At 44.7% G+C, this 16,320-nt stretch overlaps 1 long non-coding RNA gene across 1 annotated transcript in view; it reads right to left on the bottom strand.

Annotated features, from left to right (window-relative positions):
* Nucleotides 1-14,301: 14,301 nt before the first annotated feature.
* LOC118529352 (uncharacterized) overlaps nucleotides 14,302-16,320 on the bottom strand; it is a 35,540-nt gene continuing 33,521 nt past the window's right edge. Inside the window, exon 6 of the long non-coding RNA XR_013447510.1 lies at nucleotides 14,302-14,905. This is a non-coding gene — a long non-coding RNA (uncharacterized LOC118529352). The remainder of the gene's footprint in view (nucleotides 14,906-16,320) is intronic.

Here is a 16,320-nt window from a genome sequence, read left to right on the forward strand (position 1 = left end):
GAAATCTAGTGAAGGGTACATGGGACATCTCTGTGCCATTTTTGCAACTTCCTCCGAATCTATAATCATTTCCAAATACAAGTAAAAGAAAGAAGAAATCCCCTAACTCCACCGCACAGAAATCTTGCCATTGATAGCGCAGCGTGTGCCTTTGGTTCCCTGTGTGCGTCTGTGTAATTCACTGGAATTGACAAAGCACGATGCATTAAATGAGAGCTAATTATAGAGCAGGACTAAGTCATTCTCATCAAACGTGTTGCATCTTAATGAAGTTCCCACAATTCCTCCACGTAAAGCTATATTTAGCTCTGAATCGCAAGGGCCTTACCTGACATTAGAGTAGAGATGTTGTTGCTTCAAGTTGGCAAAACTCCTGCACGCAGTCCCCTTGTGGAATTCTGCCTTAAAGGTGTTTTTTTGTCTCTGGGTATACCATCTGTCTCAGTTTCCCCTAGAAAATACTCCTGCCCCGAGGGCTTGGCATCCTGCCATTTAGGAAACAATTTTCATACAAGAGTGGCTGGTATAGCCCATGAACAATGACATCGCACAAGCAACAGGAAATAGAAAGAGGTATCAGAGAAATCCATCTCCCGAACCCAGAAGACGGAAGGGAAGGAGACGTGAAGGTGTGTGGTATGGGCCTCAAAGTCAGCCCACTACTATGTGCTGTCCTGACATCCGAAACCAGAAGGGCCTTGAATGGCCTAACCACAAGTTCCCCCCCCCCCACTCTGCTCCTGTGGCTAAGCTGCCTTCGCGCAACAGCCCTGTGCGTCACAGTCGCCCGCGCGAGGCGCAGTGCCTGCTTAGCCTTGACTACCAGGCTTTGGTTCCCACGGAATTACGCAGACAGCCAATGGCATCCTCCCTTGGGAACCGGGGCACAGCCCACCCTCTTGATAGTACAAAGCCCGCCTCCACGGGCCCACGCCCCCAGCCCGCGCTGGTTCACCGCGCCTGAGGGCAGCCCCTGCAAGGCTCTGTTGGCAGGGGGAGTCGTCCTCCCCTGCGAGGAGAACACTGGACGAACAAGCGGGGCCGACCTCAGCTGTCCAGGGTCGCGGGCGAGCGCGTGGCCATCCCCCGAGCCCTAGGGCGGGACTCCCTCCTTCACCTGCAGGGTGAAGAGGAGGCGACCACAGGCGGGGTGCTGCATCAGCCGCCCGAGCCCTGCCCCTCCAAGGGGCTGCGTGGCCTTCAAAGTGCTTCATCTCGCGTGTCTTCAGCTTTGTGCGGTCCCGGTCATAAAATAGCTGTTCGAGCTGGCTGAGTCACTTCTGCTCGCTTGATTGACTTACCTTTCCTCCCTTTGTAGAGTAAATGTCAACAAACCCAGGGCTTGCCTTGGGGGGGGGCGGGGGGGCTCTGCCAGCGTGGGAAGAACTACCCCCGCAGGGCTGGGCACCCCCAGGCAGCTGCCGAACAGCTGGGCGGCAGAGCTGGGAGTGACAGTGGCGCACCCCGCGCTCGCTCGCGGGGGGAAGGAAGCTCGTGATCTCCGCGCCGTCCTATTTTCTTGTTAGTGAGGTTTTTCCACATTAAATGTGTGAAAGGGCATAATCAGAAGCATGCTTCTGAGTTCTAGGCATATTTGGGTAATTCAGAACAGGCGTCTGCTATCCAAAGGGGCAAAAAGAAGGAAAGGCTAGGAAAACAATCTCCTGCGATTATCTTTCCTGCAAGAACCAAAGGAATGACAGTAAATAACTTCATTAAAGAAGAAAGTGTCCTCGGCTGTGTTTTGGGATCATTAGTCATATCTGTCCTTTCGAAGACCTTCATACTTGGGGGGGGGGCAGTTCTCCCTTTAATGGTTCAAAATAATCCCACGAGGTGTAGCAGGAACTTAATATTTATTGAAGACGGAGGAGGTGATGTAGACGGGAGGAGGCGATGTAGACGGGAGGAGGCGATGTAGACGGGAGGCGATGTAGACGGTATTCTTCCCGGATACCAGAGAAGTCTCTTGTTTAGCCGGTGCTGATCATGGCCGCCTGCACAGTCAGCAGACAGCAATGTCAGTGGGAGAAAGGGCTGGCTGGTGCGCCGGCAGGATCTCACAGCCTGGTGGCGCCTTGGGGTCCCGTGCTCTAAGAGCTCCAGGTGTGCAGGTCCGGAGACCTCTCGGGCCACCGCCTGTGTGCTTGGCTCTTCGCAGCTGCAGAGGGGCGGCAAGGGTGGGGCCTGCTGTCTCCGCACCTACGGCTGACTTCTAGCCCCTTGTACTGGCTCCATGTTTTCTTGACCCTGCTGAGGTGCTTCTGTGACACCTTCCAGAGACGTGTGGACGCTGTACTGTCTTCCTTGAGACAGGACCAGGAAACCGCACAGTGGGAGATTAAGTAGCAGTCACCAAACTGCTCGCAAGTCTGACTTCGCATCGGCAAATCTCAGCCTGGGTCTGTCTTCCTTGATACCAGTGTGTGTTCAGTGCCCTTCTGGGGTTCCCAGGAGCGGAGGCACACTCGCTCGGCTTCACAGGGCACTGTTGTCAGAATGCCATAGAAACAAGGACAAAGCGCCCGGCCTTAGAGAGCTGGGGCTCACCCAGATTGGAAGTGGTTTGGGAACGGAAAGCTCTAGTGGCTAGGTTATTCTGGGGCCCCCTCAGTAGCAGGAGAGCCCTGTAACCGTGACCAGATAGTCTCAGTCTTTATTTTTGTAAATTTGTTCAACTTCTGCTCCTTCAGCCACTGCTCAACCCTCTTTCTATGTCTCCTGTTCAAACCCCTCAGAATAGGATTTGATGAACGTACTACGTCATTATCATTCCTGACAGGCAGTTTTGCCCCAAACCACACCACAAGCGACACATTAGGTCCTGGATAGGCTGCCTTAGATCAGGTGTCTCCCCCGCTCTTGTCCAATAAAGCTGTGGCGAGGGTGGAGGGGTCCCAGGCAGTGGTAAGGCACCTACAGGGAAAACCCTTTGGCACCCCCTGAGGATATGTGGGTCTCAGGAGGGTTTGCTGGCTCAGTATACCTTATTTCTTCTTCCTATAAAGGATGTCTAATGATAGTCAATATTTATGAAAACTATTTTAACTGGAGAAACAGGCCATTTCTTTTTTGAAATCACTATGAATTTTACTCCTTCCCCTTTCAATTCAAGCTCCACATTATTGCGAAAGTTGTCTGTAAATAGATATTAAATCACATCAAGATAAAATCTTTCAGTGACTTTCCATTACCTTCAGGCTGAAATCTTAACTCCTTACTTAGCATGGCATTCAAGACCCTTATGATCTGGCTGCAAACATCTCATCTCCTCTTCCATTCCACATTACTTCCTTCCCCACACAGTGCACACCAACACACACACACACACACAATGTGCACACAGACACCCTATGCTCTAACCATGTCCAGACTTTTCAATCTTCTGCATTTATCATATTCTCCCAAGTCTGGAGGCCTTTCTAGAACACCATTCCCTCTCTATTCTAATTGACTCCTAGTCACCCTTTGGGATTCAGAGTCAAGTGTCTTAATGAAGACTTCCCCTACCCTAGACAGCTGACTTGGATGACCTCTGTCCTGTACTGAGAGCATATGACCCACCTGGAGAGCTCACCACACTGCTTTGTAACTGTTGATTTGTTTGTTTATTTCTCTACTGGATGACACATTCACTGTGAGCAAGGGTGATATTTTATTCACTGTGGTATCTTTACATTTTGTAGAAGCTCAAAATTTTTTGAATGAATGAAGAATACATGAATGAATGAACCCCTTCCAGGTTGGGTTCCGATTGCAGGAGCAATGAAATGAAATTATTTACATGAACTTTAGAATCTTGAAATGCAGCTCTGCCACTCACTAGCTGAGTGACCCTGATTTCTCTGGGGCCTGCATTTTTTGTTGGGTGGGCTGAAGGATTAGGGGTTGGAGGGTATGTGGCCTGAAGTTCTGCTTTCTTAGCTCTAGACTCTCAAGGACCTGCATCCACATAGTGCCATCAGAGGACCTAAACAGGGCTTCCTGGCTCAGGATGGCTAGTCACCAAAGAGATGGGGCAAGACGTCCTCCCTCCTGTAAACCTTTGCAGTTTACAGAACTGTTTAGTAGCCTTTTTATGCTTCTTTAGCATTTTTACAAAATGGTGCTTTGACTTAGTTTATTTTCTCTAATAGATCTTTAAAAAGAACAATACTTTGGGGCGCCTGGCTAACTCAGTCAGAAGAACATGCCTCACTTGAACTCGGGGTCGTGACTTTGAGCCCCATGTGGGTGTAGAGATTACTTAAATAAATTTAAAAAAAAACTTTAAAATTAAATAAAATAAATTTAAAAGGGACAGTGCTTTGATTCTATAAATTTGGAACTAACCAAAAGAGAATGTAATTAGAATCTACCTACGTGTCTAGACTTTCTCCCTGCACTATAACTCCCACTCCAAGCTCCCTTTAAAAAAAAAGAAACACACAACAAAAACTTTTATTTTAAAATATTTAAAAATCTTTCCTACTTAAATCTTCTTGATTTGGACTTTTTCTTTTCATCAGAATGGTGTTCTGGGACAAATAGTGTCCCAGAGACTTTCTTCTAACAATGGTATAAAATTTTTGAAGGACCATGAAATAAATGGATTACCCAAAGAACTTGCATTCTGGGCAGGATGCAGCTAAACTCACCCATTGCCAACTTACTGGTTAATATTTCTGTTGCCGGAATGTGCCGAATGTGCCCAAGCAAGTGATTTCAGTTAGTTGTTGATTCCAAACCCATTGTCTTTCAAGTTTAATATTGGTCCGCCCCGTCACTGTGGCCAAGAACTTTGAATGGAAAATAAAGACGAGGTGGATTATTGGCCCCCAAGCACCCCTCAAAGGCAAACCTTGCCTTTGATTGGGTTTTTATGTGGATACTCTCTCCCCGTTATGGTGTTCAATGCCCCTTGCTCTGCATGCCAGAGCTGAGTTATTGGCGGGGGAGTGTTTACTTGCCTTCTGGGGATAAGCTTTTAATCACCTACAAAGAGCAGTTGGCCTCCCCTAAAAACATTTCAATAAAGTGGGATTCAGCCCTCAGTCGGTTCAGCCCTCGTCAGCCCCAGATTTCTTTGTGCCAATATGCACCGAAGCCAGAAACGGAGGTCAAAAAGTTACTAAGCGTTGGCACACTTTGCTGGCCGGTTTGTTTGGTAGCTCCTTATTAAAACATAGGGGGATGCTGGCTAGCTTTTTTCTCACTTGTATAAATACTGCTGTGTCCATTTTCAGCCCTTTCTTCTCGCCTGCTTTTTGCAAAGATGGCTGTTATGGCTGATGGACAAGCTGAATTCATCGGTAGGGCTGTCAGCTTATAGGAGATTCCCGGCGTCCCAGATGATTAGTGCTGATGATGCACATCAAGGGGGTTGCGTGATGAGATCACCCAGGAGCTGGCCAGATGGACCAGAACAGTTACGGCTAAACCCTTCACCGGGATCCAGCTCCTCTGAGAGGGCTTCGAAGGGCGGCTGAGCTCTATGTCCACTAGATGGCACAGTGACACTGGGCTCACACATCATGGCGCGCTCTGGCTCTCCGGCACTCACTGCTCCTGGCTTGATCTTCCCTGAGTGAAAACTGAAGGATAGTCAAGGCAGGGAGCTGGGGATAAACTCCTTGAAGTTCTATATCTTGGGTCTATTTCTCTAAATTTTCATGTACACGTCATGCAAATTGTGTGGGTTTTGTAAAACCCTGGGCAATAACTAATGACGAGGAACCATAGAAATACAAAACTGCTTGATTATGTAGGAGACGTGTCCTTTCAAGTGCATCCAATCATCTCTGATACTTAGAAAATGCATTCTGCTATTTTGGGGAAAATATGTGACTTACTTAGCTCTTACATTATGCCACATTGTCTTAAGTGCTTTATATGCATTCATTCATTTAATCCTTAGAATAATTTATGAGATAGGTGCTATTAACATATAAATTTTGAAGACAGGGAAACTGAGGCACAGAAAGGAAAGCTTGCAATCCCAGAGCTATTAAGTGCTGGAGCTGAGACTGAAACCTTGAGAGTTTGGTCTCCAAAGTTCATGTTCTTAGTGACTATGCAATCCACAAAAGAAAGGTCTGGGGAACTCTGCAAAATAAGCTTTTTTTGCTTCCTCAATACAAAGGAAAAACCTTAGATTTTAAACATCTTCCTCCTTAATATCCCCCCTTTTAACATTACTGCGTGGGAGACATCATGCTAGACGTCGTGTATCCACGTTCTCATGTTCTAGTTCGACAGCAAATGTCATCGTCCTTACAGAAATAATGCTGGGATACCATAATTTTTTGTCCTTCTATTTAGAAGAATATATCAGGCTGCTGATTCTCATTATCATTTTTATTTACAGATAGGGAAATTCATATGCTAAGTCATTTATCCATTTAAGGATACTAAGGCCATGGCTAGAGAATTTATTCTTCCATTTATTCAGTGACGTTACAGAGCACCTGCAATGCGCCTGGTCCTGAGGTTGGAGAGAGAGCTCAGGCAGGTTAGCCACTTTCACATCAGTGACCTTTGAGAGAGGAGACAAACACGTGAACACGCCACGGACAACAATGCTGTTGGCGTTGTAGAAGAGCTTTGGACACTTGTTGGGGAGAGGGTTGCCTAGCTCTTCGGGGGCTGGGGATAGGAACCCTGGGCTGAATCGTGATGGACAAGCAGGGGTCCCCTAGGTAAACACGGTGTTCCCAGGGAAAAAGGATGTTCAGAGTTTGGACACTGTGGGCGATGAACATGGAAAATTCCCAGAAGCCGGTCACCACATTCTTCCTGAGTCAGTCAAGTTGGAACTTTATTCTGTAGCCCATGGAAAGTCACAGTGGGCTTTCCAGGAAGGGAATGATACCATTAGGCTTGTGTTTTAGGAAGTGGACTCTGGTCTGAAGGACAGACTGTGGGTGGGTGGGTGGGGGGGACAGTAGCTAAACTGGTTGCAGGGCCCGGTTAGGAGGTTTTGGCAGCAGTAGAGATGAGCTGAGACAAGTAGGGTGGGGCACGCTGAGGGTGTGGAGGAAGGGAGTTTTAGGGACATTTCAGAGACACTATAAGTAGGACCTTTATTTATATATGTAGGTATGAATAATTTATAGCGAACTTTCTCCTGCAAAGGATTTGAAGTCGCACTGCTGGACTTGATGATCAGATGAGTGCAGGGGCTGAGGGAGAGGAAAGCACCCAATAAGATTCCCAGTCTCTGGATTGGATGATGGGGTGAACAGAGGGCAATTCATCAATACAGGAAATGAAGGGACAGGAGCCCATGCTCAGGGGCTTGTCCAACGTTTGATTTCAAACATATGGCATCTGAAGTGTTACGCACCATCAAGTGGCTACCAGGAACCTGCACTTTGTGAGCAAAGCTGAGGTCGGAAATGCAGAATTTGGAATTCTCAGCATATTAGTGGAGGGTAGATGTCATTACAGACTCTGATAAAAAGATGAACCATTAAGTTGTTTACAGATGTTTACAAATACCCTTGGCTATTTGGCTCTTGATGACCAGTATCTCATAGATCTCTCTGCATTTTTTCACCTTTCTTCAAAAGTTTAAATACCATAGAGAGAGCTTCAGGGGGTAATAACAGAACTGAGCAAGGAATACAGTGTCTCCAGGATTTCCCTCAGTCTGCTTTTTCTTGTGCCTAAAGTTCCATGCACATTATATACTCAAAGTTCTTCCCAAAATAAATCGAAGACGGGTGCAGAAGGAGAAGCCCTGGAGATTTCACCCAGATCATCTGCAGATTCTAGACAGCATTCCCCATCAGAGCCTGAGTAGCACTCTGGCTTTTTGAAGAACTGGAAGAACAGGCTTCCATGGCAGGTAAAGAAAGGGAGAGGGTTGGAGCTGGCTTCAGGCTTGTATTTATTTTAAAACCGTGTAAATGTTTAAAATATGATATGTAAACTTTCTTTTACAAAGTAGCCTTGATGGTTAACCATTAGGTTTCTCGACGGGGGAGGAAACCCTGTGTGTTGTCTTGGAAAAGTGGAAGCAGAAAGGTCACTTGCTAGATGGTACAGGGGGCAAGGCAAATGGGTTTGCCATCTGCTCTCAGTTTTGGCAAAAAAGAGAAATCGAAGGCAACTGTGCCAGCACTTAGGTGAAAGTAAATGATATACCCATTCCTCTAATCTCAGGGCTTTTGCCATGGTAATAGACAACTCCTAAATCCAAGTGGCTTATACCAGCAAACATTCATTTCTCCATAATGCAACACGAGAGCGGTGGATTGACCGTGGCTCTTTTCAAGGATGTGGGCTGACTCTGGGTTAGCATCTCACATTTTCTTCTGGGGCTCAGGCCACAAAAGCAGTCCCCACCTGCAACATGCAGCCTTGTGGCAGAGTGCAGAAGCACAAGGCCGAGCCAAGCCATGCGATCCCACTTCCATCGCCTGTTCAGAAGTGGCTGTGTCACGCCCACTTGCACTCCATTGGCAAAAGCAGGTCACATGGCCAAGCCCAAAGGGATGTGTTGTAGGAAAGGAGGAAGTGAATGCTTGAGCATAGTAATACCGTCGGATACAGTTATTCATTCTTTTGTCAAATATTTATTGAGTGTCAGCATTGTACTGGAAATTGATCTATAGAATTAGATCTGTTCCCTGCCCCCATGGAGTTTATAATCCAGTGTGGGACACAAATGATAAAGCCAGTAATTTCAATAAAGCCAGAGCCCAGTCTCAGATTTCAGACCTCTTTCAAGGGCAGTGGAAGCTGCAGAGCATAGAACGCTCTGTTACCACATCAAGGCCTAAATAGTACTTTTCCATGGATGGGGTGGGAAATGGTGGAGAGAGTTTGTTCTCGACAATTCTACTCAGGTCACTGGCTTCCTGGGACTCCTTATGGCCTTCTTTATTGAGATAGTGTCAGGCCTAAAATGTTACCTATCTTGACATTTTTTGTCCCACTTGCCACTTGCAAACCCAAACCCATCTCACTTCCCTGTCTAGTCATGTCCTGAATCAGTAAGGACTTAAACAGATCCAGCTCTGTGTTTGGGACTGAGGATGAAATTACCCTTGGCTATTTGTCTCTTGATGACCAGCTGTCCGAACTTGGAAAACTTAATTCCTGCATATTCCTAGGCCTTCTCTATTACCCTCAGTGTTCTTCTATACCCTCATGCCCATACTTTGACCCAACCTCCCAAGGTTCCCACCCAGTGATTCCCTTTATACCTGCGGACCCCCCCAGTTCCAGGGTTAATAGGCCCAACTACTCCCTGAGCATCTTCACAGAAAGCTATCTCTCAGAAGACTCTTGTGGGTGCCATTTCTCCAGCCCTCTTGAAGTCAGGACCAGGAGACTCAGGGATGTTCTCCTTACTCCCCAGTATGGTTTCCTATACCCAGCTGTGACATTCTATGCTCCTTTGAATGGTGAAATTATTGGTGACATATATGTAGACAGCTCCTCAGACGAGGCCCTGGCAGAGGGTGACTGCTGCCTTTCTTCATACTCACTGCTTGGTGCAACCAAAATGTTACGCAGGTATCAGGGGGTAGGCCCCTGCACACAGCAAGCAGGTAATGCCCAGGAAGGGCTTTGAAATATGGCAGACCAAGAGTTTCCATCAATGACTCATGCAAATTTACCTTTTATATGAGCTCTGGCTTCAAGAACAGTGACCCTGGACATTGGGATATAAATACACCCAGAGGTTCTAGAGAAGTTTACACAGGACTAGTTAAGGCTGAAAGCAAGCCAGCCAAGTGGGGAAATAGCTCAAGTGCCCTGTCTGCAAAGCTTTACTAAGATTTATTTGGAAAGTTATGGTCTCTCCCAAAATGAATCCACAGCTTGCCTTGCTCTGATTGTAAGAAGAACGTTGAGATCTTTATTAACCGTCATCATTGGATTCCTTCCCTCCTTAAGGAGATTAATTAGGTAAATTTCATTACAGTAACACCAACTTTCTTGGAAAGAAACCATGCAACTTCAGAATGACTTTGAGTTTATATCTGAAAACGAAGCAATGTTAATGTTTACAGTTGAGAATGTGAAACATTAGGTTTTAACAGATGTTGATGTCATTCTTGGCATCCTGAAATGATATAAACTACTCTGTGAAGAGGTAACACATTGTTAAATATAATCAAAATGCAAAGAAAGAAGTTGAAATCTACACACACTCACTGTTCAACCCTGCCTCCCACTTACCCACCCTCCATTTGCCATCTGAGCTGAACCAGAAAATGGCACTTGACATACCCTCATTTATTACAAATGTCCAGATAAAGAGATGAAAGAATTTCTCCCATTCTATTTAGTGGTTTGATGCTGTAGTATTTTCAGAGAAGGCCAAAATGGCCAAGGAAAGAGAGGTCCATTTTAGCCCTGGTTTTGCCATTACTTGTTGCCTGACCATGGACCAAGCACCCTGTCTGAGCCTCAGTTTCCCCATACATAGTGGAAGTCTAGACTCACTGGCCTCCAACAATCAGCATAAAACTGTTTAGAGAGTACTTTTCTTGTTATTTGGGTAGACTGTCCAATATACAGCCATCTGACAACCACCATCCCCTTCAATCCGTGGTGGTGGTTGGGGGGGCTGTATCTCAGAACTTAGGGCCCAATTCTAAATCTGCCAGGTGGTTTATTGAGGTGCTGAACTAGCCTCATGACAGTTAGGTGCTGGGACACTTCTGAGACTGCCTCAAACAGGACTTTGTGAAAACTTGCTCTTAAATCCTCTACCTCCAGTTCCCTGTGTCATCTTTCTGTTTTTATGGTTTTCAGAGTGATTGATTCATATGTGATAGTATTCTCACATTACTGCAAGATGGGCAGGACAAGAGTATTACACAAAACTGCTAAATGAAGCTCAAATGCATTAGGTAAATTGAAATTTTCAGGCACAGTGTAGAATTCCTCCCGTGGTACTGGGGAGAGAGACATCTCTCGGTGATTTCTTAGTGTGCCTAAAATCATTCCACATAGCAGTCTTAGATAAGTAGGTTACTTTGGTAGGAATTTGACAGGCCCCAGATTGACCTGTATGCCTGATTTCCCCTAACAGTGAGTTTGGTTCTCTAGAGGGGCTTTAGGACCTGGCCAACCTTTCGGTTGTCCTTTAGACCAGGATCCTAGTAATAAACAGAACTTTCCATGTATGAAGTTATAGAGTAGGTCTAAATTTCCTCCCATACCACCTTTCACCTAAAACATTGTGTGGATGGAACTTGAATAACCAAAGGTACTTTTAGGACTCCAAGGGTCCCAGAATAGATTTGTTGGGGTCTGGAGAGTCCAAGGGTTCCCAGCATACCCTGGAGGTTTGGGCCTCCCAAGGAAGCAGGAATGTTGGGCTTTTTTGCACTGACTGAACACACCCTCAAAATACTGTGCTCTGTTCTGGACTCCACAACTTCAGAGTGATAGGAAAAAACAACAGGAAAGCACAGAGGTGAGCCATGATGATGAGTGGATGGGAAAATTATTTTATGCATGAAAATGGAAAAACTGGGTGAGTTCACATCGGGGAGAGATAGTCAAAGGGAGGATTGGTAATCATCTTCAAACACACAATGATTATATTGCAAAGACTGAGGTCATTTACTCTCCACAACAGAGTTAACGAGGAGATGCAGACACACACTCGTGCTCAGATGGATTCAGTTAGTGGGAGGAAGGCTGTCCTGCCAGTCAGAGCAATAAAGCCTGGAATGATTCTAAGGAAGCTGTCAAATGCCCTCCTCTGGCACCCTTGTAAGCAGAGGGACTTCTCTTCTAGTGAGATCAGAATTCCCTGACGGTAGCAAAAGGACTAGATCAGACATACACATTAGCACTCACTATGGTATCTCAAATTTTTTGTGGAAGGACAAATAAAATTCACCTACAGACCTATGGGAAAACAATGTTGAGTGAGAGCAAGAACATTAGAGAAAAAAGAAATAGTTTAACTGTCGACTACAGGAATTTTAAGTGTGAGAGCTGGGATATAAGGTCACCACCTCAGGACATGTGAATGCCCAGCTTTGCTTCCCTCAACTATTCCTAAAATTATTTATAAGATTGAACTAGCTGTTCTTTCAAGCTTCCAGGATTCCAGGATCATACCTGTACAGGTTTTTTTTTTTTTTTTTTTTTTTTTTTTTAAAGAGTGTTTTGAAGTTGTCTATAAACTCTATAGGAACAACTCACTCTGCTTCATTGATCACTTGGGAGATTAGAAAAGAAGAAACAAGACTGTTTCAATGTCAAAGGTCCAAGCCAATAGTGAGGGTTGCTTTTGCTATGAGTGCCTAATTTGCAAAATGGCGACCTAGTTTGTGTGGGTGGTGTGTGTATGTGTAGATAACATATCTATGGTGATAACAATAATGTGTGTTGTGTCTTGAGGTGTGTTTCTTATTGTAGGGTTGGCACTCTTGTGTCTCTAGTCACACAGCAATGGGCTGTGGTAGAATGGGCGATAGCCAGGAGAGCTCTCGAGTCTGTGTTCCTGCTTCGTTGTCATCACAAGGGACTGTGTGATCTAAGACAAGCCACCTAGCTTCCAGAGTTGCAGGTTCCCTTCTATAAAACCAGGCCATTAGAATAAAACAGTGTTTCCTAAACATCAGCAAATTTGTGATTAAATATCATATCTTTACCCTACAAATGCTACCTGCATTTTTATATTCATGTCTTTCTTTACATGAACTCATTTTTAATTATATAAATTTATTTTAAAGAGTATTTTCTATCTTACCATATAAGGAAAGCTACCCTACTTGCCATAACTCAAAAGTAAATAAAATGAAAACAAAATTATGCAATTAAATTCTAGCTAATAGCTACTGCTTGCCAAAGACTGAGCCCGAGGCTTGCTCTCTCTTTATTTTATTTATATATGTATGTATGTATGTGTGTATGTAAAGAAGTAAGTAAGCTCCATGCCCAACACGGGGCTTGAACTCAAGACCCTGAGATCAAGCATAATGTGCTCTACCGACCGTGCCAGCCAGGCACCCCTGTTCTCTATTCATTAAAGAGGGAGATTAGCAGGTGTTAGAAAAATGTTAAAGATACATTAGTTCCAAACTGATACTTTCTCTTTGACATAATCACAAGGGTTGAAAGAAACTTGAAAGACTGGCTAACTCTTTTGTAAGAAAACTTTTTATTTTTAAATAATTTCAAACTTACATAAAAGGTGTAAGAATAGAACAAAAGGACTCCAGTAGATCTTTTGTCTGGATCTGCTGGTTTTGAACACTGGCCACATTTGCTTTATCATTCCCTCTCTTTCCGTCTATATACTTAGAATTCTTGCCTGAGTCACTGAGTAGGTTGCATACACCACGCCCTTAATACCCCAGTATGTACTTCCGAAGAACAAAGATATTCTCTTCTATAACCACAGTATAATGATCATAGTCAGGAAATTTAACGTCACTGCAATACTTCTACCTAACTGCTGGCTGTGCTTCACTTTTGTCAGTTGACCCAAGAATGTCACTTATAGTTGTTTCCCCAGTACAGGAATTGGTTCAGATCATATGTTGCATGTAGCGGTCATGTCTCTTTAATCTGGAGCCATTCCTCACCTTTCTTTTTATTCCATGACGTAGATATTCTGGAAGGATGCAGGCTAGTTCCTTTGTAGACTGACCCTCAATTCCTGGTTGTCTGTTGTTTCCTCTTGATTAGATTCAGGAGAGACTGGCGTACTTCCGGTTTAGCATTATGTAATGCCGTGTCCAGGTTCCTATGAAATCGTCTTTTGTATAACAGAGAGGGCCACCCACACTTGACTGACACTGAGAGAGTTTATCTCCATGGTTCCATTTAGGACCTTTTAGTTTATATTTCTAAAGAAACCCAAACACTGGTGTTAACCTAATCACACTATTTATAATAAGCCACATGATCCAAAGTATTTCACGTTGTTTCTAGAATTTAAAGAGAAGCTCCTCCTTCATACCTTTCTCTGTCTCTGACAGGGATTAAAAATGCCTTTTATCTGAGAGTCGGGTATGGCCAGGGACAGAAGGTAAAGAGAAAGAAAAATTCATGAATTACATGTAGAGTGAGTGAGTGGTTGTAGCAGTAATCCCTGCTCAATGTGACCTCCATTGTGAACAGAAGTGGAAAATAAATAACGGGAGAGATGTAGTCCCTTGTGAGGAGCTATTTGGGTCAAAGAAGAAGTCTCCACAAGCAGTTATAGAGGCAGGTAGCAGACAGTGGCCAAAAAGTATAACAACTCTGCTGTCCCTTCTGCTGTGGGAAGAATCTTCATAGTGTTTTTGTTGTTATTGTTGTTGTTTTAATGTTTAGGGACAGAAAACCAACTCGAACTAGCATAGGTAAAAAGAAGAATTTATTGGATCACTTATAAGCTTCAGGAATGGCTAGATACAGTGGCTTGAGTGACATCATCAGAGTGTCTCTCAACTCAGCTTTATTCTGTTAGCTTCTTGCTCCATTTGGATAGAAAAAAATGGTCCCAGTTAACTTACATGATGATTGTAAGCTCAGGAAGAGAGACCCAATTTCCCAGCATGTGTCCCTCCAAAGTGGACTCGGAATGACCTTGTCTGGGTCAAGAGTCCACCACCAGGCCCATCATTGTGTTTTGAAAGATGGGATACTCTGACTGGCCCGGGCTGTTCACATACCTCCCATTTACTGGGTAATTAGGGCATGTGGTTGACAATACCACCAAGTGTAGAAGAGGTAGTTCCCCCTAGGGAAAGATGTTATCCAAGGAAAAAATGAGCAGATATTCAGCATGAAGTTACGATGCAGTGTAGAGGATGATTTCTCGAGCTCTCTGATGTTGTATGAAGAAGAATTGGTGCAGTATGATGGCTGAGTCCAGGCTTTGGGTCTGAATTCTGTACTGTATCGTTCATTAGTTCCATGGACATAGGCAAGTTCTCTCGAAACCTAGTTTCTTCATCTGTAGAAAAATGAAAATACTCCATTTTGCAAATACTCCAATCTGTAAAATGGGTAAAACGACCATATCATCAGGGTTCTTACTTGCAAACTTGACCTAGTTTAAACAGAAAGAGATTTACTGGAGAAGTGGATGGCTCATAGGACCCCAGAGGATTTAGAGAAATGAGCTCTGGGGTACATTTCCAGGAATAACTCCCGGTACTATTCTGCCTCACTGGCTTAATCAAGGCCTTGCTGCCTCCACCCACTATTCGAGTTGCAGTAGTGTGAGAACTATGTCTACCCCAGAAACATACTGCGCCCACGGTCCACCGTGTCGGCAAGACAGAACCGCCTCCTGCCACACCCGTCTCTCTGCACATCTCACTTCTGAATCAGACTCTCAGGCCTGTGTCTGATCACTAGACCTGTGTTTACCTGCAGGGTGGCTTTGTGGCATGCAGCCTGTGCAGATAAACAGGGATCCTCTCTCAGAAGGGGCCTGTGCTTGGCTTACTGGTCTACCGCCATTGCTGTCTTGAAATTCTTAACAATTTGATCTTTTAACTTGTGTTTTTCCTGTGCAGTGTGATGGGACAGTAGAGCACGTGCACGGACAGAGGAGATGCACTGGGCAGCGGTGCATCCACATGCCCTTGGGCCCATAAAGTTTGAGGATGCCCAGTGCCGACGTCCTCAGCTGTGACAGTCCAAGGTACCAGGAAGTTCCCAAGTGGTGGCTGGGCCGGGACCTGGGCCCAGACTGGTGGTGGTGATGGCGGCAGCCGCAGCTGTGCTGGGAGTGGCTGCTCCCCAGGGAGAGAAAGGGCTCTGGAGAGGGTAAAGCAGGGACCCGAAGGGGAAGCCAGGTTGTGCATCCTTGCAACCTCTATCCAAATATGAGCGCAGTGACTCTAATCTAACTTATACTCTCCAGCCCGACAGCCAGAATGGAAACTGCTGGTGCTTAGTGAATTATTACAAAATAAATGCATATACACGGACATTGCAATAAACATGTTAGGGAATCATTAGAATTCTTCAAAGAGTTTGGACTTTCTGGTTTTTAAAACTGTGCAACATCACAAAGCAAATATCCACAAAGCAAATATCAAATTTTGATATTGTCACATTTGATGGAAAAGAAACTATTTTCAGATGAAGCTTTAGATGAACCAATTATGAACAAGGAAAATCGTTTTAAGGTTAATTTTTCTTTGTCACTGAAGATACAGTGATGTAATGCATAAATAGTCCTTTTGAATCATGTACAAATCCTGACCACACTTTCAGCTGGCCTCAACAAATTATAGGAAGTACCAGAGGAAACATCAAAATGTCATTGTATATATTTGCATTTAAAATTAGATTCAGACCTACACCAAACTGATTTGTATGAGGAGTTAAATCTTTTTAGAAAAGTTATTCTGCAAG

The sequence above is a fragment of the Halichoerus grypus genome, chromosome 5 (assembly GCF_964656455.1).
Source record: "Halichoerus grypus chromosome 5, mHalGry1.hap1.1, whole genome shotgun sequence".
NCBI lineage: Eukaryota > Metazoa > Chordata > Mammalia > Carnivora > Phocidae > Halichoerus > Halichoerus grypus.